Below are 27,898 nucleotides of genomic sequence, written 5' to 3'. Positions count from 1 at the left end.
CCTCATCCCACGTGCTTTTTTTGAGACATAGTTTACGTACTATAAGTTACTGCAGTGGTGTGCTGATAAATGCTTAACAAATGGCTTTTTTTGGGGGGGGGACTGTAAAAAGCCCTGATTTGTAGCATTTGCCAGTTTCCGTGGCATAAGTGTTCTCACCATTACCTGTGTCAAGCTGCTGATGAGCTAGCTGTTGGCTGGTGGCCCACAGAATCCCTGAGATGGAACCGTCCTCTCTTGGGTGCTAGGAGCTGGCCCAGCTGCTGAGAGCCCGGTGGGCAGCCTGGGGATGGCCGTGCCTGTGTGGCTCACGTGACCATCCCGGATGTCCTCCGTGGCTCCCCCTGCCCACCCGCATCAACACCGCACCTCCCTGGGGTCTGACCTTGGTCACCCGGGGTCCTCACCTTGGTCACGCTGCGTCCTCGCCCTGTCTTTAGACCTAGCGTTCTGTCCTGTGCATTCATAGCACCTCATTCCCCCCTGAGAACAGCCTCGGCCACCTTGTTTAAAGATAGTGACATATCGAGCTCACGGTGAGTTTTATTGAAAAATTGAGCATCTGACTCGTGATTACTCTTGTGGCGCTAACTTTATTAGAAAACAGTGTGGGTTCTGTGATAGTAACTTTCCTTAAATCTGAGGGGCTGCTAGCAGCATTATAATCATGTAACTTTTCATCTTCCTTAGTATAAATTAAGGCTTTTTTCGTTCATTTATTTGTGCAGTCATTCAGCAGGCATTTTTTGAGCGTCTACTATGTGTCAGGCATTTGGATTCCAAAGGTGTAGCAGTGGGTAAAGAACCCAGTCTCTTTCCTCATGGAGCACAGGTTCTGATACACCTTTAAGTTGTGCGTCTTTCTAATCTTACCAGCCTTGCCCGTTTTCTCCTTGCTCAGACATCTGCTTGTCTTTGCCCCTGGTGTTACCTTAAATCAACCCTGAATTCATCTGATTTCTTCCACTGCTTCAGTTTTGAAACTCCCTGCTTCGATGCTAGTTGACGTTTAGCTTAACTACTTATATAATTATTTCTGCTTTTACCAAATTTTCACAATGAAAAGGCAAAGGTGATTTTGACATTAGGAAAGGTCAGTGTTTTAAAAGGGTTGCGACAGTAGACTAACTGGAGAAGTTTAGTGAAGTGACACGCTTTATGGTGTGTGGCCTGTCGTCCGAGGAGGAGCCAGGGACGAGCTGCCATCTTCCGCTGCAGTTCTGGGGGGTCCGAGGGCTGCTCCCCACCAGCATGGTCTCTTCTAGCTCCCGATGGCGTTAGGGTGTGTGGGGCTGCGCTTCTGGCAGCTGGGTGCTCCGAGGGGTGGGAGCCTGGTCACCGAGTGCTCTTCCGTGTTTGCCGCATGCCTTGGAACCATGTGGGGTGGAGGAGGGGGGGACCTTGTGCCTCTGTGGGCTGCAGTCCAGGGAGAGTGGCAGGCTTCCCTGGGGAGGAAGAGCTTGAGGACCTCGACCCGGGGTAACTGGCGTGGAGGGCAGGCTGGGGAATCGGGATGCAGGCCAGTGGGCCTGAGAAGTTCACCTGCCCGTAGTTCTGCCAAACTGATTGGGAGTTCTGCCTTTTTAATCCTTTGCAAAATTAGTTTGTTTTTAATTTAAAAGTCAGTATTTTATTTTGATAAGAAAAAATAGTCTAGTTTATTTATTCAAGCAACTTAGTACACCTCAGAGATCAACCTCCCTCCTTCCTCTGGAGATGCTGAGGAGCAGTCGAGCGTGTGAAAGCACAGCACGGGTGGGTGTTGCGCCTGGCCCTCGAGCAGCCATCTGCAGAGAAGAACCTTCCAAGGAAGGACGGGTCACTGTGCTGCTGGGGCCGTTGGTGCAGAAGGTGTGGCCTGGCCCTCGGTCGAGATCCAAAGACAGCACCCGTTCTCGTTCCTCGCCCCTTCCCGCTTGACACCTTCACCCTCTGGGGTCTCCGTTGAGGATGGACAGAAACTCTGGGGTGACTTGTGACCTCTCGGGGATGCTGACCGGGCTGGCCCTCCTTTCTCTTTTGACCGTTTTGCAACTGGCTTATGAGGGGGATTTAAAAATGGATGTCAAAGAAAACATTTTTCATGGGAATAAATACCTATTTGGGGGGGGTATAGCTATACCTTGGAATTTAGTCTTTGAAAATAACAATTATGGGGATCAAGTCTTAATGTGAAGGTTGAATCCTCATAGGTTACCTTTAAATCTTAGAATTCAGGAACCCTCGTCAAAAGTAATTTTCCATTGTTGTGCTCCTACTGGATTTTTAAAAATGGATACATCTTATTTATTTATACTTAAATGTATGTCCGACTGACACTAATAGTATCACAGAATAGGAAAAACAAAACATCTTTCTATAAATATTAAAGTAATGAGCAAATTAGGGATTGTACAAAAACACAGTAGATGATGTGGAGGAAATCAGTGTAGCTCTTAATGGCTTAAATCTAACTCTTGAGTAATTATTTAAAAACTTTTAGTAAGTAAAGCCTCTCAATCCTATAAAATAGGAGTAATTCATCATCACACGTTTGTATTTTTAGTTCTTTGTCTTGAAGATAGATCCTGGGTCCTAAAGATACCAAAACTAGTATCACATCTGGTTTTCTAACGCCAAGGAAATCTTTAACCTGTTTTCTGGAGCCAGCAAGGTAATCTGTTACTAGGCCATTGAACCCCTTTTGGGGAGTCTCAGGTCATCCCCTCCCCGCCACATTTACACAGTCGGCACAGTGAAAACCAGGAAACCCAGGCTCTGAGATAAGCAGAGTCTTGGGAGGACGGAAGCAGCTTGGCTACTGACACACTGTGGGGTCACACCCGCCTGCACGTGATTCCGGCCAGGAGGGGCCTGGCGGGACTCCGGCTAGCAGGCACTGGGCCCCGAGGTGCAGAGTAGCTGCTGGATGCTGGCTTCCTTCGCACTTCCCGGCCGGCTCCGGAACTGGATCCGGGCCGCGGGGTCCCTCTCATGCCCTGGGCACCGCTGTCCCAGCTCAGCTTACACTCCCATTGGCCGCTTTCCAGAAGCGCCCGCCAGCATCCCTGGCGATCATTGATGATCATCGGAAGAGAGAAGCGGGGATTCTGTGGGCACCGCCCTCGGAGCCTCCCTGCCGCTGTCCTCTGACTCCGCGGCCCTGGAACCACCTCGTCCTCTTCGGTGAGGCTCTGGTGTGCATGACTGAGGCTGCGGTCTGTCACTGTGGGTGCACAGCTGTGTCTGAGAGGAGCCTCTCCTGGGAGGAGGCCTTGGGGCACAGGGCCTGGGGAGGCACAGGCCGCGCTGGGGGGCTGGAGGGCTGTGGGTGCGGGCGCTGCCGGCGGGCCTGCTGGATTTCTCAGTCACAGTCCAGAACCCCCTTCCTCTGCGTCCCCCTCCCGTCCCCCCCCCCCCCCCGGCCCCCGCTAAGCACCTTAGGGCTGGGCTTCGTGTCCCCACAAATGGGAAGCTCAGAAGAGGTTCAATAAAATCTGATCGAATAACTTGCTTCAGGCGTTTCATATTCAGGGTGATTTGTTTAGTTGCCTTCTCAACTTGTGAGTCACCTGATTATTTGTATGGCCCTAGGTGATTGTAACCTTTTTATTCAAAGCGTTTTAAGAGGTGGTTTCTTGTTTTTAATGTTATGTATAATGTCCTCTTTGATAAGATGGGTTTCTAGTGATTTTGTGTATGAAAAGTGAGGCTCTTTTCAGATATAGAATAAATCAAATTATTTGTTCAGAAACGTCCAGAAGTAGATTTCACAGCTCTGTGAACAGCTGGGTTTAAAGCACAGTCTTTAATGTGTATTTCGAGTCTCATTAAAGACCCAGAAGATCAGCTAACGTCAGGCTGCTTGCCTGTCTTTTTACTGAGGGCAGGGCTTCCCAAGTGCTGTGAGCCCACTTTGGACCTAATGCTATTGATAGTTTGTTGTCCGAAATTACCTTTGCATTGGGAAATCTTTAAGTAAAATTTGGAAAGTTTTGGATTCATTCCCTAGGGTGCTTTTTTTTAAAGCTATAGATTTATAAATTTATTTATTTATTTATTTATTTTTGGCTGTGTTGGGTCTTCGTTTCTGTGCGAGGGCTTTCTCTAGTTGTGGCGAGCGGGGGCCACTCTTCATCGCGGTGCGCGGGCCTCTCACTATCGCGGCCTCTCTTGTCGCGGAGCACAGGCTCCAGACGCGCAGGCTCAGTAATTGTGGCTCACGGGCCCAGCTGCTCCGCGGCACGTGGGATCTTCCCAGACCAGGGCTCGAACCCGTGTCCCCTGCATTGGCAGGCGGATTCTCAACCACTGCGCCACCAGGGAAGCCCCCCTAGGGTGCTTTTGAGGTGGATCTGGTGGAAGATATCCTTTGGATGTTTTGGCACCACCACCACCAGGTGCCCTCACTGCTGTCTGGGCTGGTGTGGTCGCCAGTCGGGACACCCCCTCTGCCCGGAGAAGCAGCCCCCGGGCACCCACGTCTGCTTCGGTGGGCCCTGTTCCCGCCTGGGGCACAGGCGAGCTCATGGTCCTTGGGCGCCAGCCCGGCGGGTTCTCTGTGCGCTCGGCGCCTCCCGCCTCCTGGCCCCACTGTCACCATCTCCTCGTCTGTTGTGGTCGTGTGGGCTCGCCATCCCTCCACGTGGCTCTTCTAGCCCCCAGTGACCTGTCTTTGTCAAGGGCAGCGGCCAGTATCCCGTTCCTGTCTTGCTCAGGCCGTGCCAGCCTGGCTTCCCTCCTGCCCCTCCTGCCCCTCCCGCCCTCAGCCCGAGGCCACACTCCCTCCTGCTCTGGATGCCGGTGCCTCCCCCGCCCCATCCCTGCTCCCCGCAGGCCTGCTGCCCTCAGCCAGGCCTGCCAGCCTCTCCTCCCAACTCTGTTTCCATCTTCCTGCTAGAGCCCTGCTCGGAGCCACGGTTGCTCCTCCTCGACTTTGCCGGGTCAGGATTTGCTCTCATGCAGCCCACCCTTCTTCTGGTCCCTGTAGGCATCTTTCTGGGGGCACGTCCCGTCAGGAACCCCTGCTGGCCCCCTTCCTGTGACTTCCCATCACACCGGGGGAAGGGCGCTCCCTTAGGAAGGAGTTCACAGTCTGCTCCCCGGCCTGTTCCCCTCCATTTTCCCTGTTTGCTGCTCTGGGCGAACTCAGCCTCACCCCAGGGCCCGAGTGTCTGCTGTTCCTCCCGCGGGCGACAGTTCCTCTCCAGGTGCTCCCCGTTCAGCCGTCCCCTAGTCGCTCCCTGGCCTCCCCCTGTGCCGTTCTTGTCTGTGCCCCATGGGTGAGCACTCGACAGGCCCTGTTTGTTTGTTTGCACGTGTGCTGTCTGTCTCCTGCCCTGGAATGTGAGCTTCTGGAAGCCAGAGGTGGTCCTGGCCACTGGTTTAGCAGGCCACTGGGTCCCGGGCCCGGTTTGGCTCATGGTTGGTTTGGCGGCAGGTAGCAGACCACCTGGCTGCTGTGGCTTCCGACTCCTGGGCCTCCCGTCGGGGCTGGGACCCTCCGGCTCGCCACTCTGCTGTTCCATCGTCATGTGTGGCTCCTTGGCCTTGAGGCGGCTGTTCTGAGGGGAAGCAGGGGGACGGGGTCTCTTTCAGGGGAGCATTTCAGGAGCCCTGCCGCCACCTCGCCAGCAGGGAGGGTATCACGCGGGGCACAGACCGTACTCCCCAGAATCAGGCTCTGCGAGGAGGGGTGAGACGGTGCGGGGGAGGCCAGGGCCTGCCTGGCAGTGGCTTTAGAGTGTGAGCTCCTGTCGTCCGCACCCATCACTTCCTGGCGCAGGTTCCGGCTAGGAGAGAGCCCCACACCCCATAGATGGGCCGACTTTATGGGAAATAGAGGACGGGGCACTCATCTTTCATCTCAGATTAGACAGACCGACCCACCTGGTGGCGAGCATGGTGGGGGCAAGTGCAGGTGCCCTCGGCAGGGGCGAGCCCCTTCTGCGCAGCGACCCAAGGACACAGTCCCTGGGGTGGGCCGCCCTCCCTCCAGACCCTTGTTGCCCACGCCTCCCTCCTCGGGGACGAGCTGGCGTCTCCCCACAGGGTGACAGGAGCAGGAATGCGGCCCCCTTGTCCCCCGTGGGCTTTGCCGTCTCCCGTGGGGGAAGCCTGGATGCGGGGCGGCCTTGGGGACGGCGGCCCCGGCCCTGTCCTCGCGCAGCCCCCGAGGTAGCCCCCCTTGTACCTCTGCGAGCCCCCCCGGGGGACCTGCTGACCCTCGCCCCCTTCTTGCTGCCTCTCTCTCGGCTTCTGAGGAGAAACTCACCCAGGGTCGATGCCAGGACAGTCATGAGAGCCGAGGGGAGCCTCTGGGGACACTCGTCTGGGATTTGGGAGGAGGCCCCCCCCACTGTGTTTCCTGCAGGGAAGGGGCTGGAGGACTGGGTTTCCTCCGCAGCCCCCAGAGGTGGGTGAGAGCGGGGGGACAGGCCCCTTCAGTTCTTCGGAGAGAGTGTTGTTCACCGCCAGGTGGTCCCAGTACCTTCTCTTTGTTAGTTGATAGCGAAAGAGCATAGCTTTGCTGGAAAAGTGGAGGTGGGCGTGGGAGCTTTGCTGGAAGTCTGGGGTGCAGAAGAGGAGGCCGGCGGAGGGTGTGTGGGCCACCGCGGGTCGTGGTGTCTGTTCTGAGAAGTGGGTGAGCCACTGTGGCGGGGGTTTGCACCCAGAGTTGCGGTGTGGAAGTTTCGATGGTGCAGGCTGGAGAACCAGTGTGGGTGGGGTGGGGAGGTGGCCTGCCCGGAGGGAGGTGATGGATTAGGGCAGGTGGAGAGCTCAGGCACGTTTGGGGCTGCGCAGGGTGAGAGGGGGGTGCCTTTGCCCAGACAGAGCTTGCAGGAAGCCAGCTTTGGTGGCGGGAAGGCCGGAGCAGCAGGTCTGTTCTGGACACGCAGCTTGGATGCTCAGGCGGTTTTGCTTTTCCACCTCCAGCTCCCCACCGGTGCTCTGGGCCCCTGGCCTGCCAGGCAGCATTTTGCACCTCCCTCTCCAGGCTGACGTTTCACAGGCGGCCCAAACTGAACATTTGGAACCAATCACTTTATTTTCCTAAATTTTCTACCCTTTTTCCTCCCAGTGAATGTCACAACACCCTCAGTTGCTAGAAACACTTAATTTACCTTTTTCCCCAAACCTTATGTTCAGGGTTTTAAAATATATGTTAAAAAACTCACCTTTAAATTGTAAAAATTATTCAACATACAGAAATAAAGCAGCAGCATTTGAAGGTTCTATGAGATCACGTATGTCTGATCTCTGGGTCATTCGTGGGGTGTGTAGGAAAGCAGAGTGCACAAGTGGACTTACTCACTGAGCCTGGATTTGGGGATGAACTGCCGTCACTGTGTTGGCCCCTGTCACTTACTGTCCCCAAGTCATATGTAGCCACCAGCTCTTAAGAGAACTTGCAAGTTACAAGAGCTCTGTTGGTGGGAGACCTGGCCACTGCCTATCACCCACAGTACAGAGAAAGGCTTTGCACACCACCCAGTTGTTTTTTGACTTTATAATTTAATGAACCAAAGTAAAGGTAAAATATCTTTTCATTCCCAGGTGCCCAGATCTCCTGAGCCACATCTTCAGTTTGCTGGGATTGTCCCATCCCCTTTCAGTCTGTTCATGGAGTGGTGGGAGGTGTGACCTTGGCGTCCATGTGCTGCACACCGGTGTCCGTGGGGTTCTGCTTTCTGGGTCCGTTTCTGTCCGTGAGGTCGAGGCGTGGAAGCCGGCGAGGCGCGGGCGCTGTGTCCACGCTGGGCAGGCCCTGACGTGGCGCCCCTACCCGAGGACCAGCCGCAGAGCGAGTGGGCCCAGCGGGGCCAGCAGGGCGAGCGGGCCAGGCACAGGGCTCGGGCCGCGGGCTTTGAGCTTGATACCGGGCAGGGCCCGGCTCTCCGAGGTGTTGCCCTCCGGGGTCGGGGTCGAGATGGTTGCACTGTCCGTGGGCTCCGTGCAGGTCTGCGCGGGCAGGAGCAGGACCACCAGCAGTAGCAGCACCGGCGTGGGCGGCGCTGCCATGGCCGTGCTCTTTGGCGCGTCCCGGGTCTGGTCCGGTGGGGCGGTCGCGGCCGGCGCTGGGTGAGTCTGCTCGGCTGAGACCTTTTGGGGGTCCTGTCGGGCAAGGTCTGGGCCGCTTCACCTGGCGAACTCGCGTTGGCTGCTGTTAACGGCCTGCCCCGCGCCGGCTGCGCGCCCTCGCCCTTGCGTTCCGGAGCCGCCGTGCGCGCACCGCACTGTGCCCCGCCCGCGCGCGGGGCTTATCAAGCCGCCCGCGCCAGGTCCCCTCCCACCCGCGCCGCCCCCGCCCGTTTCCTCAGAAACCCCGCTTCAGATATTTTAGGGGATACCGGAAAACCTTACCTCCTAAAGTATACACACAGAGTTTTGGTTTTAAAAACCTTGAAATTATACTTTTTCTTAGTATGCCTGTGATATAACTAAAACATTTTTTGGCTAATGCTTTGGTTTTGCTAATGTATAACATTTACTTCCTGCCCTGGAGTTTAAGGGGTAACTCATTTCTCAAGTAAATCAGGGATCCTTTCGCTTTGGGGAGTTACGGTGAGCCCCACCATCTTTCCAGCTGTAAAACTTCTCTCTCCAAGCAAAGCGTGTTGTGAAACTTTCCAAATACTGTGTACTCCACAAAAACATTTGAATATTTTGGGTGCTCGTCATGTTAGTAGACCAGAGTCTCTGCTGATTGTTAAATGGGAAAAAGAGCAACTTAAAATTGTGTAAGAGAAAAAGAGTAGACGCAGTGGAATGTCCTTTGCCAGACTCGGTCCACTCTAAAGCGAGCATGCTTTGTGTTTATTTTTAGTTCAAATCAGAATTGTTAGTATTCTTTTTCTTACTTAGATTTGGTCTCTATTTGTTGACAACACAAGGGTCTAAATTTTTTTCCATTTTTAAAAATTATGGAAATAATACACATCCTTGGAAATAATTATGCAGGCCGTTTAAAATGAAAAGCTTAGGCTTCCTCCCCCATCTCGCTCCCTGCAGGCAACCCTTTCCACAGGCCCACCCAGTCAGTGTCCAGTGGGAGGAAGCCATTCCCCCAGAACAGAGTTGGGGTGCTGTTACCACAAGGAGGAAGATGGATTCAAGGTAGGCTCAGCTAGCTGTCTGCCCAAAGTGTATTTTTTAATGTGTAACTGCATGCTCCATAAACGAGCATATAAAAAATAGTGAGGGTTCCTTTCTAAGACTGTGCAGGAAACACCCAACATGATCCTGGAGCCCCTGATAGTGCCAGGAAGTATGGAAGTGCAAAAAAATACCAGCCCCCATGGATGGGTGTAGCAGGGGGACAGTGGAGCCAACTGAGGGAGCTGCCAAGGGCCAGAGCTGGAGCCGGTTCAGCAACAGAACACAGTCGTATTGGATCATGGCCCGAAGTATAAAGCAAACACCCACGGGTCCAAACGGACGTCAATAAGTGATTGATAAGGAAACGGGGGGAGAGGGAATCTGCCCTGCGGGAGCGTCCACGTGCTTCTGCAGACACTCCGTCCTCGGGGAGCGTCCCCCCTCCTTGGGTGCGGGGTGTGCACGGCGACCTCCTTCCAGAGGACAGTGGGGAAGGGGGGAGCAGCTGCACAGCGGAGAGACCTGACAGACTCACCTGCGCCAGGTGACCAAGTTCAGCGTCCACGGTGCAGGTCACGTGACAGCACGCACCCCGGACGGGACGTGATGAGAAAGGCCCTTCCGCTCTGTGGGCTTCACTGAGGGACGTCCTGAAAAATGCCTGACTGGCCCTCAAAACTGTCAAGGTCATTAAAGACAAGAGGTCTGAGAGACTGTCACAGCCCAGAGGAGCTCTGAGGGGACATGATGACTACATGTCACGTGGGGACCTGGATGGGGTCCTGGGACAGCAGAAGGACACTAAGGAAAACTGAGGAAGTCTGAATAAACTACGACTTATTAGTTTCATCAATAATAGTTTATTAATATTGGTTCATTAAATGTAACAAATACAGCATACTAATGTAAAATGTTAACAATAGGGGAAAACGCGGTGGGTATGTGGGAAATCACTGTGTTGTCATCTTAGCTTTTCTTTAAAATTGTTCTCAAAAATAAAGTCTTTAAAAAATGTTTTTTAAAAAAGCTAATAATTCTGTAGAAACTCCTTTTGTGTCCTCACCCTCTGCCCTAAGTATCAGCCGAACTTTTTTTTTTTTTCTTTTTGGCTGCGTTGGGTCTTCGTTGCGGCATGGGGGCTTCTCTCTAGTTGAGGCGTGCGAGCTTAGTTGCCCCGCGGCATGTGGGATCTTAGTTCCCCGACCAGGGCTCGAACCCGCATCCCCTGCGTTGGAAGGCGGATTCTTTACCACTGGACCACCAGGGAAGTCCCTCAGCCCGACTTCCATGGCAACTGTCCGCCTGGTTTTCTCGTAGATTCATCACCTTTGTTTGTTGCCCTGGACAATGTATCTTGTGGTTTTGCCATTGCAAACTGCGCTCAGCAGGGAAGGGTCAGATCGCCAGCGAGGACTCCTGGGCGAGGCCAGGGTCTTAGTGACTGTGGGTTTCTAGGGACTTCACTTGCAGGCGTCCCTCTGGCAGTGTCTTCACTAAGTCGCACAGGTTTATACATTTTTCAAAAGTGAGACTTTTAGTCAGTTAGGACTGCGGCCAGCCCCTTCCACTGGCTCCCCCTTCCCCCCCTACCCCCTCCTGTGCTGGGAGGCCTTGGATGGCCTTGGACATCTGTTGCGAATCCGCCCAGAGGAAGCCGCACTGGGGGTGCGTGCAGTTGGATTTAATGGGACACAGGTGTGTGGGGCTGGTGGCCTCTGTGAGGAGTTAAGGGCGTCCAGGTGCCATCAGCTTGGATGTTGGAGTCGTTCTGTGCAGCTCGGTGTGTGAAGGACCAGGGCCAGTGGAAGGGGCAGGTGCCCGCTGCACCCAGTGACCTCAGGACCCCAGAAAGGAGAGGACAGATGGGGGCAGTGGAGGCCCAGCTGGGGTCTGGACAGGGACCGCTTGACTGCGGCTTGGAGAGGGCGGGAGCGTGGAGGCTGGGGCAGGAGGGGGAGGTGTTGGAGGACAGGGTCCCCGGAGCTGGGAGCTGAAACCCTGTCCTGCTTGCCGGCAGTGGCCTCCAGCAAAGGCGAGGTGTCCGTTTTGCCAAGTGGGACGCTGTGAGGGGCTGGAAGCACAGGAGTGTCGGAGGGACAAGGGGGCTCTGCCTCGCCGGGCGGGCAGCCCGTGGGGCGCAGATGCCACACGCGGCCCTGGCGAGCATCCTGACAGCGGCCCAGGAGCTCTGCTCGGAGCTTCGCCTCCACACACGCTCCCCCGAGAGGCTTTCTGGGGCGACTGCCGGCCGCGAGGGGTCTCGGGTTTGATGACCTTAACACGCAGGCTGCATTTCTCCCAGGGGGACGTCCTCCCAAATGAAGGGCACGAATTCCGAGTGTAGGGTCGGCGGGCAGGGTGGAGTGGAAGAAACTCGCCTCCCAGCTCAGGGTGAAGGTCCCGGGGCGGGCGGTGTCTGTGAGCTTGCTGGGTCACCTCCTGTGTGGTTCTTCTGCTGCCTCAGGTGCATCATTGAGCCTTCGATTTTCAACTTCTGACTGTGTCGTTTGTGTCATTTGTGTTTTTCAAGGAACGTTCGGTTTCATTTCGGCCCTTTGAGTGTGATAACCTAAGGTGGAAGGCCAGGTCTCTCATGCTGGTCACCTCGAGGCTCTCAGAGGACACTTAACTGAATACATTCTAAACGCGAGAACCCCTGAGAGTTAGCCCTAAGGAAACAGGGAAGCATTTTGAACGTCGTGCAGAATAAAGCACCCGAACGTGGTGTTGGTTCTGTGCTCTCTGGTACACCAGCTTTGCAGGAACCTGTGTAAGTGGGTGTATTTCAGTAACTGACCACCTTTATGAAGACCCCCTGGGGCCTGTGGGAGGATGCGGGACCGACCGGCCTCGGAAGTGCTGAGACCCTTGCCCTGGCCAGGCTTTCTGGACCTGTCGGGTGCGTTCTCTTTTCACAGTAGGCCCTGTCTAGAAATTTTGGCTGAAATCAGCTTCTTTGCTTTTTCAGTCTGTTTTGCTAGCGATACTGTTGCTTTTGTTCTGTAAAACAGCTGCGGGGGAATATCAACAGTCTGGTGTCCATTCTTTCCTGAGGAGAAAGCTACGTGCCATTTCACGTTTTAAGATTCTTTACTTCTCAGCTTGCTGACAGAGTTGTTCTTAGATTTTCAACCGTTGTCAATAGTGTTTCAAGCTTTCAAAGCTGGTTGCTTTTTTTTTTTTTTTTTCACAGCAGTATTAATTCCTTTCTTTGTCTTAATTGCAATTGTATCCTGTAAAAACAGGCTTATTAAATTCCTTGGGAGGTTTTTTTTATAGGTCCCTTTCTCCACTTGCCTATGATGCCTGCTGAGTTTAAAGCCCTTTTCTGGGGTTTAACAAAGCTCTCTGTGTTCAGGGCGGGTTTTGGGCCTGTTTCATGTTGCAGCCTAGACTTGTATATTAAGTACACATGTAGTCTGTCAGTTAACTCATCATTCTAAGTGTTTTCACGATCATTTCTCTACAGCCATCCTGATGCGTGAACTTGCACAGACCTGACCGATGCGGTGCCTAGATTAAGCTTCCTGGGTGTGGTCTCCATGGTAACCCCCGGAGAGCACCCGGGAGGCCATGGACCTTTGGCGTGTTTGCTGACCCCTTTTCTCTTATTCTTCTAATAATGAGTGACTTGGGAATTAGAACAACAAATTAATAAAAAATGAATTTTCCCAGCAACATAAAAAAGTTCAGCCCACTTCCCTTTTGCAGACCGGGTTACTGCGTCTGCGGTGGACTTGGGTCCTCCCCGTGGACGGTGCCCCGAGCCAGGGAGCAGCAGGATGAAGGAAGCCCACGTCCCCCGAGAGTGCGCGTGATGCCGTGGCTGAGTGTAGGGTTGCTGAGGTGTAGAATTGCTGGAATACTACAGTCGTGGAATGGGAGTCAGAAATGTGTTTTCTATTTATTTCAAATTCTAATAAAAGTAACATTTAGAAATCTAAAAAAATCTCTTTTTCAGGGTCCACAAATACCAGTCATTCAGTTTGTCCCACATGGCAGTTTTGTTTTTCTCCATGAAAAAGTCTTAGCAAAGGTCTAAATAAGAGCCAGAAAAGTAAAGAAGGTTTTATTGAAAATGAATTCTAGGTGCTCATTGGCCCTCCCCCCTCCACTTGTGCTCCCCACAGCGGAGTGGGGCTGGCGGTGGACCACGGGGCGGGCGGGAGGCGGAAGCTGCAGGAAACACGGGTGTGCAGTGTGACTGCTAATCACAGTGTTCCTACCGGCCAGGCTGAGAAAAGAACAGGAGGACACAGAGGCGTGGAGTCTGGACGAGAGGACGTAAGCGTCCCTGTTGGCAGCTCCCCCGGCAAAGCCGGGCGGTACTGTCCCGCAGAGCCTTCCGCAGCGCTGGGGTGGGCTCGGTCTCAGCCCTGCTCTGTCTGTGCGGAGGCCACCGCGCGGAGAGAATGGCCCGGAGGATCAGTGAGGAGAGCAAGTCACGTAACAAAGGAACCTGCCAGGGTAGCAGGCACACAGAGCTGCTGCGCAGACGTGAGCAGGGCCGTTCACATACACAGAGCTAACCGCTTAGAGGTTACCGGGGAGGGGGCAGCCCCTGTACCACAGCAGAATACTTAGGAGTAAACGGAATAAGCACTGCTCGAAACCCGAGTGGAGAACGTTCCACAGATCCTCCAAGTCACAAAAGTAGCCTTGAGCAGACAGAAGGACATACCTTATTCTTGGCTTGGACGTCGCAGTATCACTGAGGTGGCGGTGCTAAGTAAGTTTACAAATTTAATGTGATTCCAATAAAAATACAAACTCCGGAGTCGTCTTTTTTCCCTTGGGCTGGACACGTTGATTCTAAAATTGACAGAAAAAGAAGCATGCATGAATACCTAGAAAACTCAGAACAGAAAGGGCTAAGAAAAGGACATTAACGTGTCCTGTAAAGACTCTCTAAGTGAGGTAATGTGGTGATGGTGCAGGACAGACACAAATAGACAGAACAGACAGACCAGTGGACCAGAAGCCCAAGTACAGATGGAGATCTAGTGTGTGATTAAGAGTGCTGGGTCGGGATGAACTTTTGAAAAAGTGATTTGGGGACAACTGGACACCATTTTGTAAAAGACAACATTAGATTTATGCCTTAGACCATGTACCAATGGATCCGAGAGCTGAATGTGAAGAGGAGACTATTCGAGTGTTAGAAACATTCGTCAGTATAACCTAAGTGTGGGAAAGGCTGTTAAAAGTATAACTCAGAGTTTAGGGTCCACAAAAGAAACGATGGTGAAACTGATGACATTAAAATACTAGAGCGATGAAAAGCCTCTGCCTGACCGAAACAACAACACTGTCAGTAAGGTCAGATGACAAAAGGTCATTTGTGAGAAAAATCTACACAACATGTCATTAATATTTTAAAATTGTGGGAAGTGAAAGGCCAAAATCCTGTAGGAAAATAGGCAAAAGGCATGAACAGACAAGACACACACACACACACGTGTAAAAATGGCCCTTCAGCTTCACTGAGGTACCGTTTCTCACACATCAGATTAGCAGAAATTCCAAAGCCCTTTTGAAAGCTGTCACAATGGACGTGCTTAGTGGTAGTGAAGGGGCCTCTTCGGCTCCACAGAGAGCGTTGACGGTCACGGTGGTTGATTCTGAGCTAACCCGCAGTTGGCTTTGAAATGGACTTTATGATGAAACTGACAACTCTGCCCCTAGATTTCGTCGTTGTTAGGTGCTGACCACAGAGTGGGCGTTTGGGAAGCCGTGTGCATGAGCTGCTGGGCCCCCGGGCCCCCTCACAGGCGCCGTCGGTCGCTCCAGGCCGTTTGTCCGTCCCTCATCCCCACACTCGGGAGTCCTGAAGCTTAGGAGCTGCTGCTCTGCTGCCCTTTGCCTTCGGGTGGCTCTGTGTTCGTTGTGGATTTCACACTCTGCTTGGCAGGGAGGCATCCACGATGGGTGCGCAGATTCGGCGGAAGGGCGGTGCCCTGTCTGTGCAGTGCAGCCCCCCAGCCGTCCACGAGCCGGGTCACCCTAGGGGGCCCGCCCTCTCAGGTGGCCAGTGCGGAGAGCGTTGGTCTGTCTCAGGAACTTGACCTGAAGAAGTCAGATGGAGAGGAGGAGAGGCCCGTCTGCAGGTCAGAACCTCGTCTCGGGCTGGGCTGGAACCTTGCGTCCCGAGCCACAGGCCCGGCCCTCCAGCCGCCATCTCACCGCAGACCCCCGCTGCTGGCAGTGGACTGCCTTCTCTGCTCCTGGGTTTTGGTTAAAGGCCGAATTGTTTTGATTTAAAAACTGATTTTGTGTTCCAAGTGTGGACCTAAGAACACACGGCCTTTTCACACAGTCTGGCGGGGCCCCATGACGCTGAGCTGCATCGGTGCTGCTTCCAGCCCTCCTGTGCCCAGTGGGCGGTGGCGGTGGGGAGAGCAGGTCCCGGGCCAAGGCCCCTTCCAGGCCGGGAGCCGCGCCCCTCTCCGTACGGGGGACGTGGGGGGCAGTGTCCGTCCTGCCAGCCGCCCATGGGGCTGAGGCCTGCTTCTCACTGGGGGTCCAGCTTGGCCCTGGGCAGCTTCCAGCAGTGGGACAGCAGCCTCCCCGCCCCACGCGGTGAGACCATACCAGGGGTCAGCAGTGGGAGAGGGTGACAGGGCCCACCCTGCGGTGGCGCCGCGCGGACAGCTGCTGGACGTTTGCTCCCTTCCTCCCCCCCGGCACCGGGCAGTCTCAGCCCTCCCCTGTTGGCCACAGCCCAGCCCGGACCCCGGACGATGCATTTGCAGGGGAGAAAACGGTGGTTTGGGTAGATGAGGGGCCTGGCAGGTGTGCATGTGCCCCCTCTGTCCCCCTCGTCCTCCCCGCTGCAGTGCGGGGCAGCCTGCCGTCCTTTACAGGCTGCATGGCACCGCCCGTCGGAAGCTCCCATCCCTGGCATCTTCCAGCTCTATGTGCCAGGCCGAAGCTTCGTTTCATTTTGGGGACCGTCTGGAGGGGAAGAGAAATGCCTCATCATGAAGAGGTGCCTCATCCCTGGAGCCATCTCCCCAAGTGGCTCTAAGAATTAAAGGGATGTTTAAAGCAGCACCACTAGCCACACGTGGCTGTTTACATTTAAGTTAAATAGAAACAAAAGTTGGTCGGCTCAGGCGCACTGGCACTGGCCAGGGAGGGGTGGAGTGGGGGCAGCAGGGGGCAGCAGGAGGCAGCAGGCGGCAGCTGGCGGGGGTGGAGGCGCAGAGCCTGGCACGTAGGTCCCGGGCGCAGTGGCGGGCCTGGCTGCTCAGCCTCCCTCTCCTGTGGGGCGTTGCCCCCATCACCCACAGGCTTTTTCTCCTGTGAGAATCCTGTGCTTCGCTGTAGAAAATCCAGACCATAGAGACGAGCAGAAGAAAACAAAAGAAGTCATCTTGCCACCCCGAGGAGACCGCAGTGACCTTCTGGGGCGGTGCCTCCTCGCGGGCTCACGTGGGCTCACGGACGGGCCTGCCTTGTACCCGAGACCCGGCTGGCGTGTGCACGGCCGTGGGGCACACGTGGCGCGGCTGCTCTGCTCTCATCACAGATCAGGGAGCTGAGGGGGACTAAGCGGCTGCCGGGGGCACGGCTCCGGGGCAGAGTCTGGGCCCCGGGCTCACGTGTGTGTCACTGTCTGCACAGCCACGCCTGACCGCGTGTGTGTATATCCGAGCACGCTCACACGTGAGGACGGTGGCACCGCTGGCCTGTCGAGCGCTGTTTCCGTGTCATGAGCCGCTCTCTTGGCCGGGTGGGTGGTGTTCCTCCTCGCCCCTCCCTCTGGGTGCCGGTTTGTGCTCCTTCCTAGCACCCTCCTAGCACCTGGCCTCCTGGGACTGGGCCCTCCGGTTGTTGAAGAGTGCGGAGGTGGCCACAGTATTTTAACCCAATCGTGCGCCTTTTGCTTGTTTCCAGGTTTGCTGTTCAGACCAGTGTTTTGCTGTAGCTCTTAGTGTGCTTTCGGCTGTAAGTATAGAAAAGCCGACGCAATCTGAGTTTCAGCAAAAATAGTCAATTTACTCCTGAGGTTTCCTTGAGAGTCCTATAGCAGATCATTCCAGAGCTGCTCGCCAGCCACACAGTGAGGAGTTTCTCCTTCGAGATGCGCAGTGGAAACGCGAGGCTCACGACCCAGCCCGGAGTCAGATGTGAGCGTGTATTTATATCCTCAGCCTTTCTCCAAAAAGCTCAGACGCTTTTCTTTCCAACTCTAGCTTTCTGCTCTATTAGCTAGTGCAGGGAGAAAAGAAGCTCAAATTCGTCAGTTTGCTTTGTATTTATTTTTACTTGGCCTTTTCACTTCCAGATTTTGAGAAGAAAATGTGAGATTCTTTTCTCTGCGTGATTTTCTTCCTTGATGAGAAGCCACTTTGAGCAGTAGACTCTCTGAAAGTGGTGGAATTAACCTCAGGGTGACGTGTGCATTTTCCGTTCAGGAAACAAACTTTAAAATGTCGATCTGTTTACTTTATGAAGTAATTATTAATTCTTTTTTCAGTAAATTGGAAAACAGCACACTTGCATCCCGAGTAGCGCTTGTGTTTTCCACACAGTCCGGCAGGTTTCCAAGACAGAGGGACATGGGGTGGCTGCTCGTGAGGACCATTTTGTCAAAGAGCCAAATGAGGCAAGAGTGCGTGGGATTTGTTTACTATTTGGTTTTTATTTATTTGTTCTTCAGGAATTGAACTAAATATTTGTCACTGGCAAGAATCTATTTTAATTCAAGTCCTCACCTATAGCACTTTGAGGGGTCATCCTAATCTATTTAAGCACTCAGCCATCCCTTTGGAAATTCTAACAGTCAAGGAGTTGCTAGCATTTATTGCACCTTTGATATTTCTATTTACAGTTGCTGTCAGGATTCATTTTATTTTGAATAGGTGACAAAATTTTGACCATTTTTAAAAAAAGGTAATAAACAAACACGTTGAATCTCATGGTATGTGTTATGAAAACAAAGATTCCTGTCCTGCTTCACAGAAGCAAGGCACGCGTCTCTGTCCCTCTCTGTCCCGGAGGACACCCGCCGTGCCCTGCTGACACCTCCGCTCTCCGCCTGCTGTCCGCACTCTCGTGTGAGATGAGGGCGCTCCCGTCTCCTCAGGAGCCTTTGTGCTCTCACTCTCCTTCCTCTTCCACCTCATCAGCAGTGACTTTTAAAATCATTTGTGTTTGAACTATTGTTGAGAAGCATCGCACACGGGAACGTGCACAGGCCATGGATACGCAGCTCAGGGTGTTATCACAGAGCAGACTTCCACCCAGGCCAAGACCCTGAGCACTGGAAACGGAGCCCTGCCACCCGCAGCCTCCCCCGGCCCCCCGCCTCAGGCAGCCCTGCCCCAGGTGGAGCCCCCAGGCCCCCTGTGGGTGCATCTGCCGCGGCTCTGGGCTGTAGGTCCGCTTCCTTGCTTGCTTGTTTTATACAAATGCAATCAAAGCACGCATTTTTGTGTCTGTTTCCTTCTGTTCAGCGTTATATGTGAGGCTCCCTGTGCTGTTGGAGTTTATTGCCATGTGTAACATTCCACCATTTGACCATCATTCTACTGACGATGGATCGTCAGGCATCTGGGGACAGTTGCGAGTAAAACTGCTGTGGCTGTTCTGAGGGCGGTGGACGTGCTGACCCGCGGCCCCGGGCGGCTCTCCTGTCCCCACGCTCCCCGGGCCTGGCTTCTCTCCTGTTCCCGCCTTGTTACACTTTCCTGCTCCGCTAGGTGTGTGTGCCCGGGGAGGTGGTGGAGAGGGGCAGTGCTCCGACACCGCTCGTGGCACACCTTCCCCTTTGCTCTAAAAAACAAAAACCACTTTTTTTCCTGTGGAAGTTGTAGAAATTGGCTCATCATTTTCCAGTTCTGTCTTGGGTGTCTTTTGCGGAGTTGCCTGTTTTATTTAGTTTTTCAAAGGCGTAAGCAGGTCATCACTTTACCGTAAGTGAGGCAGGTGCCCAGGAGCCACGTGGAGGCTTTGGGTGGCCCGGGACCTGCCGGGACGCCTGCGGGGAGGGGAGCCGCTCTCCCTGGTCATCGTGCGGAGCTGCGCAGCGAGACACGGCCCCCTCGTGGCCCATCTTTCTGGGTGAGGTGGGAGCGAGGAGCAGCCGGCAGGCGTCTGCAGACCTCCCTCTCACCTCCCGGCTGGGGACGGGGCCTTGCGTTAAGAATGGTGACTGGGCAGTGACTGCCAGAACGGGGACACCTGCGGTTCGTAACTCCTGGAAGATGGCATGGGGAGTGGGCGTCCTGGGCAGATGGGGTCAGATCCCAGAGCAAGGCCGAGGGGGTTGCCGGAGGATGAAGGGTGCACTGGAGTCGTGGGGGCCAGAGGGGCCGTGGGAAGGTCACCGGGGCTGGAGGCCGGGGTGTCTGAGTGCCGCACGCCCTTGGACTCTGCGTAGTTTACATCCGTGAAGAGGGAAATCTACTCGCCTCGCTTGAATGCTTCCCAGGGCTATTTGGGGGGACAAGATGTGCAAATAAAATTTTAAAATATTTTATGAGATGTTAATTGTTCACCTTGCCCTCAACTCCTCTTGTTTACTTTTGATGGGCACTGAAAGGAAGTGCTTGGAGAACTTCCTCTCTTAAAACTACCAGGAAATGGCCTGGGACAGTGGAATTTATCTAACGGAGTGTCTGAAACATGGTCCGTGGGTGACACCTCAGAGGGTCCTGCCTGGAGGTGCCTCTGAACTACTGAGAGTTCTTTAATATTAGCCACTGTTGAAATAACTCCTTACGACTGACACAGTTATATCCCAGTCAGCCCTTCCTTGACAAGTGCAAAGGTCAGTTTAGCTTAGCCACGTTATAACTTTCTCAAAGATTTCAAGTTGGAAGTCACAATTGGCTTTTACTTTTGTGAGCTTAATCTTTACTGTTAAGATTAGTCATATATACATATCACATGTATGAAGATTAATATTTAGTTAAAAATACTTTTAAACACCTGTTAAAGCACCAGAATTCTTTTATAAATTGAGGAAAACCATGTGATCTAACACGGTTAGTGGCATAAAGTTTTCTTTTAATGAATCCCAGGATTAGTAGACATCGCCTGTGTATCAATCAGAGGTTACCACACTCAGTAAAAAATACTGAGCACATTCTTACTAGGCAGTGGCTTGGGCCTGAGAAAACCTGGAGGTTTTCTTGGTTCCTGCCCTCAAAGGCTCCGGCCTGTTAGATGGCACACAGATAAAACACGGATCGGAACGGGAGGCAGGCAGGGTTCACCAGGTACGGCAGGTGTTGGAGATCCATGTGGCATGCTCTCCCATGAGACCACAGATCACCCCAGGATGCGTCTCAGGGGCTTGGAGCGGGGAGGCCTTCCACCCTCGTGGGGCAGAGGGGCCTCTGGGCGGCAGGAGGGCTTCGCAGTTGCCGGGTCTTCACGGAGGAGGTAGTACTTGAGCGGAACATTATTTTGGGGTTTGATTGTACTGAATCATATATTAAAACTATTCAACATCGCTTAATTTTTGTAGATTACGAGCATATCGGGGTTTATTAACAGGTAGTTTCCGTCCTCACCTGGTCATCCTCGTCCCCGACTCCGTCCGCAGTGCGTGAACCCTGCGGAGTCCTCTGCCTGGATTGTTGTATTCACTCCCTGTGCATCCCCAGGAGGTGGGCATCCAGGAGGGAGAGCCTGGAGCCTCTAGGCCTGGGGAGCTAGATTTTCCAGCAGGCACGATGCCAGTTCCTAACCCGGCACGCGGGTCACACCGATCTGCACAGAGGCCCTGTGCTGGCTCGCTGGAGAGAGGGTCCAGCCACAGCAAAGCAGGATCTTTGGGAGGTTTGCTTCTTCCAGCTCCCAGGTCACTTACCCAGCTGTGCAGGCTCAGGAGAAAAGTAAAGTGACCGGCCATCTGGTGACAAACAACATTTTGAACTGAGTTCCATTTCTTCATCCCAGAAATGCAAAAATACATGTTTTTGGATACTCGATCTCATGTGTTGGTGCTCAGGGGGGGAGGTGGTCCGCTCTCGTCCTCTGGCTGGTCACGGAGTGAGTGACAGGTGGGCCCGTTACCGAGTGTGAAAACGGAGTAGCAGCGGCGCCCTCGCTGGAGCTCACGGTTGGGCGGTGGGCGTTCCCACGTGTGCGTTTTCTGAGTTCCGTTGTTATGAGGGTGCTGACTTGCTGTGCCTGCGCGCCTTTGACTTCAGCACGATCCCCCTTCTCCTGAAGCCTTGGGTTTTGAACTTCACATGTTTAAGAGTTGAGACATCTTTTTTTATTTGTGTCAGTTAAACCCGAGGATTCTTGCAGAAGTCATCAGCTTTGTCTGGTAGGTGAGGACGATTCATTTGCTCTGAAACTCCAGTGTTGGTCTGCAGTGCTCTTGTGTAACACATATGTCTTGGGGCTGAGCCCAGAGCCGTGGCCTCGTCCGGGGTGTCTAGTGCCTCACCTGAACTCCAGGGCAAGGGCATCCCCTGACCTAAGTATTAGGGACGCAGACTTATCCATTAAGGGAATTTATTTTGTCATTTTCTGCAGAGCCAAAAGCTGAGGAGATACGTATCTGTTAACTAAATGACTTCTCCATTGTCACCTCTTTATGCGAGGACCCGTGCTCTGCATTTTTACTGTGGGGACTCAGCCCTTTTGCGTGAGGGTGGATGCTGGGGGGAGAGATGCTGGTGAGGGTGTCCCCAGGACGAGGCTTCTCCCAGTTCAGCACAGGAACAGCTGCTTGTTTGAGCCAGTTTTGTCGTATAAACAGGGTCAGACTGAGACTTGGCCTTGTCCGAGGGTGGGGGCTGGCGGGACCGGTGTCTGTGCTCTCAGGCAGCCACTGTCCCTTTGCCTCGACTGCTGTCTTTGAAGAACACTTCTTGCGTTTCTGAGTTTCTTTTACGTAAGATTTTATATTTTATTCAAAAACAAAATATGCTCATTGTGGACTCTGTGTACTTTGCAGAGATGCAAAACTAGGAAGAAGGAGGCGCATTAATCCCATTGCCTAACGGCAGCTGTTGCTACTAACATTTGTCTGTGTCCTTTGAGCTTCTTTCGTATGTGTTTTATTTTTTCCCTAAACACAGTTGATAGGCTGTTGCTCCTCTACGTATTTCTGCGGGCCTCTTAGATCACTGGAGCAAGATGTGGCACAAATTAACAGCAACAACTGGAGAAGTGGTTTATATTTTTGTTTTCAGGGTATAACAACATTTAGTAAGGACTTTACTGAAGATGTTTTCTGTCCCTGCTCTTTTGATCCCACGTGGAATGGACAGCACTATGCTTCTGGGATTTCCTCCTCTAAGGACGGGGGCACAGCAGAGAGGATGCGGCCTCGATGCAGCGCTGCTCCTGGCCGCGTTCTTCTCCCAGGACGCTTTGCCCGCTGCCCTTTTGAGTTTCCAGGGAGGTCGTCTCCAAGCGCCGTGGCGTCTTCCCGCCACAGCTGCTCGCCCCCCGGGCCGGCGTGCCGGGCGTGTGAAAGTGTGCGTGGCGGGGACACGCAGGAGAAATGCAGAAGGAGGCAACTGAGCCGCGCTTGTCAGCACTGACTTCTGTGCTGTGCGTGGCTCTTCCATCGTAGACGTGGGGGATGTTTGTTATGTATGTGGCGTTTCCGTGATGTGCACGGGACTTCTGTTGCAGACATGGGATTTCTGAGATATATGTACATACTTACCATATACGTGTGATGCATATGTGGAGGTTCTCTGTGAAATCCTGGTTTAGCCTCTGCACCATTCTGTCATATTCCTTCGTCATTACACCATGGACATGTTAGTACAGAGGTACCTCCCTCTCCTTAGGACTGACACATTTTATCTTTTTGCTTTCACGGTAAAAAGTAGTTTTAAAAGCATTCAATTTTATGTAACTAATATAGTGCTCATAACTACTTCACTTGTTACAAGGACAGCTTATTATTCTGTCCTACAGATGTACTGCAGTCGTTTAATACACCCTGATGGATAAGGGTGTCCTTTCAGTTTAACTGTTTAAAAAAAAACCTGAAGTGATATCTGCACGTGGTATAAAAGTGTACTCAATTTATAAAAGAACTCTGGTGTTTTAACAGGTGTTTAAAGGTATTTTTAACTAAATATTAATCTTCTTACATGCGGCCCAGCCTTTGAGCGAGAATGAAGTTACACGTTCCCTCTTCCTCTGTGCTCTCCCCAGAGGTGAACAGTTGATGGTGTGCGTCTTCTCCCTCTGCTTTCATGTCCTTCTTATCTTTACCCCTGTCACTTTGTCTCGCTTCTGTTCACGTGGGGAGCCAGCAAGCAGTGCCTCTCTAGTTCTTGGCTTTTATGGGTTATATTTTTAGATTTGTATTGACAAAACTTAAAACATTTGTAGTCTGTTTCTCATCTGTCATTAGGCTTTCTGTGCTTTTTCTACAGCTTTAGTCCAGAAATGTTAACGTAAGGAAAGCAAAGTATATAGTATTATGATAATATAAATATATCTTACTGCAGAGCCAAATAGCTTGACTGGAGAAGGCAGAAAACGTAATTCTGCGTCACAAAGCCGTTGCCCAGGAAAGAGGATGTGCAGACGGAGCCTCCTGATTTCTTTTCGGGCTTCGGTGCTGCCTCTGGCTGCTTCAGCTGCTGTGGTTTCTCACATCCCATGATATTCGTTTCTTAAATTCCGTTTTTGTTTCGCTGGAGCACCTCCTTAATCCACTTCTTTTTTTTTTTTAAATAGATCTTTATTGGGGTATAATTGCTTCACAATACTGTGTTAGTTTCTGTTGCACAACAGAGTGAATCAGCCATATGCATACACATGTCCCCATATCCCCTCCCTCCCATCCTCCCTATCCCACCCCTCTAGGTCATCGCAAAGCACCGAGCCGATCTCCCTGTGCTATGCTGCTGCTTCCCGCCAGCCAACTATTTACATTCGGTAGTGTATGTATGTCAGTGCTACTCTCTCACTTCACCCCAGCTTAATCCACTTCTTTATGGAACGCATGGCTGAGAGACTTCTTGGGTTGCTGCATGCAGTGTTCAAACATGTGGTTTATTTGTTCCCATACTTGATTGGTAATTTGGCTGGGTCTAGAATTCTCGGTTCATACAGTTTTCCCTTGGAACTCAGAAAGTATGCTCTAGTGTTTTCCAGAGTCTGGTGTTGCTGGTGAGAAGTCAGATGGCAGCTCGATGCTCCTTCTTTTGCAGGTAGATCTCTCCTGCTCTCTCCTTCTCTCCCTGCCCGTGGCCTCCAGTGCTGATTAATTGACTTAGAATTGCTCTTCGCCCTGATCCACTTCTCTTCCAGGTCCAAGTGACCATACTTGGACCCCCCCTACCCCCGCCGCCTTGGAAACCTCAGACTGTCTTTGGAGAGTATTGTCAAGCTGTGGCCCCGGGGGTCATACTCCTGCCCTTGGCTCCTTGCTCTCGGGAAGCCCCGCCCTGCTGTCTTGCTCACGGCTCCTTCCACTCCCGCGAGTCAGCCTGGGTCCACCTGCTTTCTGCCGTGAGCGCCTGTCCCAGCTTCCTGGGCTGCAAGCCCCCTTTGTCATTTTTCAGCACTATTACGGCTCCTTCACGGCCAGAAAGTACCTCTTCTGACCTTTCAACAGGGCCTTGGGAAGAAAGGAAGGAAGATGTGGACTTTGTCACTATTTACAATTAAAAGTCTTTAGATCACTGTTAGTGGCAAGGTTCTGTACCTTTGAACATCTTGAACGGGGGGGTTTTTTCCTTCCCCTGGAAAAATTGCTCAACATTATCAAAGAATTGGGAAGAAATTAAATGAGCCAGTTCCAGTAAATTTGTCAGCAGCATATATAAATCTTTTAAGAAACGTGTTGTACTTTCACTTGTCATTTTGTATTATGTAAGAGTGCCCCATAAACTTAAAAATAGCTGGGTAAAAAAAAAAAAAATAGCTGGGTAATTTTGTTACACTTACCTTGATAGTGTGTTGCAAGTTAGTTAAATTTCATATACTAGGAGTCAGCACATTGCCAATAAATGAGACATCTCTACCTCACTGTACCCCTACAATTCGGAGGGGTTCTATGCATGTGTTTTGCAGTAAAGTTGGAGTTGATTTATGATACTGGTAAGTTTAGTTTTTGAAAAATTATCGTTCCAAAAAGCTGACAAAATTTTCATCCCTGTGTATACAAACAACCCATATTAAACTAATGTGAAATGATAAAACAAAGCTAAAGTTATAACGATAAAAATAACAATAGTAGCCATTGAAATCCATAGTAAATTAAAGCTATCGTCGAAAATGAAGTGTTCTTTCTGAACGTGGGGCGCGTGGCCCTCTGCGGGCACCTGTGCTGGGTGTGGGGACCACACTTCTGTCTGCAAACTCGGGGACACCCCAGGTATGGGTTAGGAATTACAAATTTGAGTGCTCCTTAATAATTCACTTTATAGGTTGCCATCAGCTAGTATTGAAAAAAGAGAGGCTCTGATGTTTTGTTGGTTCAGTGCCAAAGAGAGGACCGGGTTTGGGGTCAGGCACAGCCAGTGGTTAGATCCTCGCCCGAAACGGGATGCAGGCCGGGGCTCTTTGGGCGTCTGACTGAAGCCCTGTCCGTTTTCACTGGGAAGATGCACCTGGACACACAGACACACCGTTTTGTGTCTAATTTCACTCTTGCCACAGACTTGGGGAACCCTCTGCACCCCTGCTCTAGGAACAGGTGTGGAGCAGCCTTCTCCCTCCACCCGGCGCCCAGCGGAGGCCGTCCCACGTGTGGAAAACAGAGGACAGAGGCTGCATGGCCGGCTGGCTGTCCCCGCCGCCTCACCCTGTGGCTCTTCTCACAACTTCCTGACCGACGCACTGGGATCTTCCGAGGACGCCGAGCCCTGTCGCCCTTCCTCCTCCCCAGGGGAGAAAGCGGGGGGCGGGGGCTTTATGTGCTTGGTCTTTATTTTCATGATTGGCAGAAATACTGTTTTTCATCCTCTCAGCTTCTTTATTTCTTCTCTCCTTGTTTTCAGTTCTCTTCCACAGTGGAGTTCATCACACTAATGGACGTTGAGGGAAATGCCAGTTTGGGTTACTGAGGAGTCCGAGTGAAAGCGCTCTTGAGTAGAAATGTCACTGGCGACGTGGAATATTGATTTATTTTCAAAATTCAGCCAACCGCCCTTTCTTGGTATGGACATGTCCAACTTGGTTGTGATGTGCTCTTTTCCATACGTGCGTGGGTTTGAATTTGCTTGTATTTTGGTTACGGTTTTTGTGTCTCTGTTTGTAAGAGAAGTTGGCAGTAGTTTTTAATTCCTGCAGTGTCCTTGATGGGTTTCCAGCCAAGGTCACAGCGGCTGTGAGGAGAGTCAGGAAGCATGGCCTCCTTTCCCTCCTCTGAGGGTCTGTGAGGTTCACGGCCGCCTGTTCCCACCTCTCTTCTTTCCGGCTGCTCTCCGCGACCCCCTCCTCCTCCTTCTGAGATGGACCCTCGTGTGGCGCTGCTGGCAGAGGCCCGAGGTGCCGTTCGAGACGTCTTGGCTTTTCTCACCGTGGAAGGGGATCTGCCCCCTCCCCTCCCACTGGCGGGGGTCTTACCATCCCTCCCGGGCCCCGGGCCTTCTGCTCTCTGGGGTCTAAGTTTATAATAGTTACTTTCATTTTATTTGCCCGGGGAGGCTGGTCTCCCCACCAAGGGAGGTTCTTTCCTTCTAGGGACCTGCCCTTTTCTCCTCTCTGTTCCCTAACCAAAGGGCATTTTCTGGTTAAAAACTTATATTTAGTTCATCTTATGTAAGAGCAAGGAGACAGATTTGAGAACTTTCTATCAGAAATGATTAAAGGCTTTTTCCTATTTAGGCAGCTCATCTCCTTGCAATGGATAATAGAATATATTAATTTTCAGTATTTGATAAATAACCTGACCGAATACTTTTAAAATTATAACATTACTTAAGAAATACAGAGATCACATTTGTTTGGATTTTAGTTAAGAGCTTCTGAGAACGTGTTAGTTTGACATGAACCTGATCGAAGTCTGGCTGGTGGATGTCCCAAGTTTATGTAACGCAGGGATGTGACGGTAGAAGCTGGCGCTGTTGTCACCCAGGGACGCGAGTCCCTAGGGAAGTTTCCACGTTATTGGTATTTTTAGACCTTGAAGTGTATGGTTGGTCTCAGCGCTCCCCTGCCCCGGGCCGCTGCCCCTAACATCTCTCCTCACCTGCTCTGGCCTGTGCGGGTCTCGGGTCCTTGTTCTTTCGGTTACGGGAAGCCTCCTGAGTGTTCCTTTGCATTTAATTCTTCCTTTCACTCTCCTCTGTGTACTTGGCTCGTGCATTTCAGTCTGGAGGGCTTTTCATTTTCTCCAGCTGTTCTCTTCATGATCCAGTCCAGGTTTCTGGGGGGAGGTGGGCGGGGCCGTCGTGGTGGGTTTCCTGGCATCCTCGGGCAGCGGCTGCGGCCCTGGGGCGGGCGGGCATCCTCTGGGCCAGGCCCCCCTCGCCTGCTGCTCTGGGTCCTCCTCACGTTTCTCTTGGTCCTGTGCTTTGTCGGCTGGGATGGGGGCGTCTAGGCCGGCATGCCTTTGGGCTCCCCTTGGCAAAGACCCCTCTTCTGCTCACCCACTGGCCTTGCTGGTTTGTCCTGAAGGGAACAGGAGCCGAGGACAGGGAGGGCTCAGAGCGCCTGTCTCTCCCCACCTGCCGCACCTGCCGTCCTGGAGACTCAGGCAGTCCCCGCTGTGCCCGGGACTGAGTCGCTCCTTTTCTGTGCTGGGTGATGCCGGTGCTGCCTTCATTGTGTGTCAGCATCGTCCTGGGCCTGAACGCGGGAGAGGCAGGGGGAGGCTGTGCTCTGGGCGCCGCGGTGACAGCGCCCTGCTCGCCCGCTCTGTTCCTGCCTC

The 27,898-nt window shown here is 52.6% G+C and overlaps 1 protein-coding gene across 8 annotated transcripts in view; it reads left to right on the top strand.

Moving 5' to 3' along the window:
- Positions 1–27,898, top strand: part of ADARB1 (adenosine deaminase RNA specific B1) — a 113,368-nt gene that overhangs the window by 15,625 nt on the left and 69,845 nt on the right. Inside the window, exon 1 of one of the 8 annotated variants that reach the window (XM_061193802.1) lies at positions 3,080–3,165. The exons of the other annotated variants lie outside the window; for them this stretch is intronic. The gene's annotated coding sequence lies outside the window, so the exon portion shown is untranslated. Of the gene's footprint in view, positions 1–3,079; positions 3,166–27,898 lie in introns of those variants that run through there. 8 annotated transcript variants of the gene reach the window in all.

This window comes from Eubalaena glacialis, chromosome 6 (assembly GCF_028564815.1).
Source record: "Eubalaena glacialis isolate mEubGla1 chromosome 6, mEubGla1.1.hap2.+ XY, whole genome shotgun sequence".
In the NCBI taxonomy this organism is placed as follows: domain Eukaryota; kingdom Metazoa; phylum Chordata; class Mammalia; order Artiodactyla; family Balaenidae; genus Eubalaena; species Eubalaena glacialis.
The sequence above is the reverse complement of the archived record's forward strand: the minus strand, read 5'-3'. Positions and strand labels throughout refer to the sequence as shown.